At 39.3% G+C, this 1775-nt stretch overlaps 1 long non-coding RNA gene across 1 annotated transcript; it reads left to right on the top strand.

Moving 5' to 3' along the window:
* Positions 1 to 462: 462 nt before the first annotated feature.
* Positions 463 to 1569, top strand: LOC119034300. Its single transcript, XR_005079530.1, has 3 exons — positions 463 to 602; positions 991 to 1132; positions 1405 to 1569. It is a non-coding gene; the product is annotated as an uncharacterized LOC119034300 (long non-coding RNA).
* The last annotated feature ends 206 nt before the right edge of the window (positions 1570 to 1775 follow it).

Raw genomic sequence — 1775 nt, 5'->3', positions numbered from 1 at the left:
ATTCTGACACAGATGAAGTCCCTTCAGAGCAAAGAGCAGCGATTCAGGACACCTATGGGTGTATCAAGTAGGATGAGAATTCCTGCCCCTTGGGGAGACCTCGGAGAGCCAGCAAGAGAAAAGAGAAAAACTGAGGCGGATGTCCCAGCAAACTAATGCAAATCTGGAGGAGATCAAACAATTAATGAAGTTGACATCCTACACACAGTGTAAACAAGTAAACCAGGGGAAAAATATAAAAGACCTTCTGGAAGGCTGTCCCTCTTGGTTCAGTGAACTTGGCATGGGTATGCATTTCAAGGAGCTCACAGGAATAACACTTAAAAAAACGTTCATACAGAATGTCGATCTGAATGGGAAACGGCTCCTGAACTACATAACTACAGTTTGCATGAGCAAAAACAATAAGATTCTGCAGGCTGCAATGAGGGTGAAAATATTGAGAGGTGCTGAGCTGAGTGGCTGCTCTGAAGACGAAATGCTGCTGCTGGTCCATTTCAACGAGAGGGATGAGATGATGCTTTATACTGTGGAGGACACCTGTCTGGCAGGAGAAGTCCAGATGGACAAGCTCCCCTTAACCCCTACCATTATTGTGTGTGGTAAGTTAACTTTTAGTTTGTCTTTGGTTGTTGTTTGTGTTTCTTTTTATGTCTGGATGAGTTCATGGTGAATTCATGGTGCTTGTTTTTGTTATTGTGAACTGCATAAATCCTGCGTTTGTCTGTATGTGTATGTGTCTGTGAGTCTTAGTGCGTGTCTGTGAATCAGTTTTGTGTGTATGTGTGTGTGGATTGTATTGGATTGTTAAGCCAACATTTTCTCTACTGAATTGTAACAACAACTACAACAACAACAAAGTAAAAAAAATAATAAAAAAATTAAAAGTTGCTTGATGTGATATTTTATTGTTGTTGATGTTGTTGTGGTTTTCGTTAAAATTACTTTATCATTAATACATTTTGTCTGTTATTCCTCTGTTTCCCCAAGGTGCTTTTTCTCCATAAATTCTGAGAAGGGCACAAAAATAGAGAAGAGCAGCACCTCCCATCTACACTTGAACCCCAGAGTCCTAATGTTGATCCAAGACTTTTCAGATCATGAGTGGCGGGACATCTGCATATGGACTCAAGTATGCCATGGTTTGTGGTGATGTCCCAGTTACAGATAAAACTTTTCTTTGAGTGGGTTATTTCTTTAAACATTAACAGTAAACATTACAGATGAAAATCTTTGTTTGAAGTTGTGAGTTTGATTGTGCTTCTGAGTGTCCATGTGAGTCTGTCTGTCGGTATCTATGTGTGTGTCTGTGAGTCTCTTTGTGAGCCTCAGTTTGTGTGTCTGTTAGTCTGTCTATTTTATCATTGATATATTTGGCTGTTTGTGTTTCTTCTGTTTCCCAAGATTCTTCTTCTCCATCAACACAGAGGGCATAAAAGTGGAGAAGAGCAGCAGTTCCCATCTACACTTGAAGGCCAGAGTCCTCAACTTGACCCAAGAAGGTTTCTTATGGTTGCTTAGTTACTTGAGCTTGCATTATATACTGTATGTTACAGATGAAAATATTTGACGTTGTGACAGTTATGTGACACTTATTCCAAATGTGTTTTTTTCCAAGAAGAGAAGGAAAGGAAATACTTTATTCCTTAGTTTACTTTTTTTGGACCCCAGAGTCCTCACCTTGATCCAAGAAGGTTTCTTATGGTTGCTTAGTTGTTTTTACCTTTTGATGTATAGGTAAAAAGAAACCTTTTATCTGTGTCCCAGTCATAGTT

Source organism: Acanthopagrus latus, chromosome 16 (assembly GCF_904848185.1).
Source record: "Acanthopagrus latus isolate v.2019 chromosome 16, fAcaLat1.1, whole genome shotgun sequence".
Classification (NCBI taxonomy): Eukaryota; Metazoa; Chordata; class Actinopteri; order Spariformes; family Sparidae; genus Acanthopagrus; species Acanthopagrus latus.
This window is presented reverse-complemented; position numbering and strand designations above follow the sequence as displayed.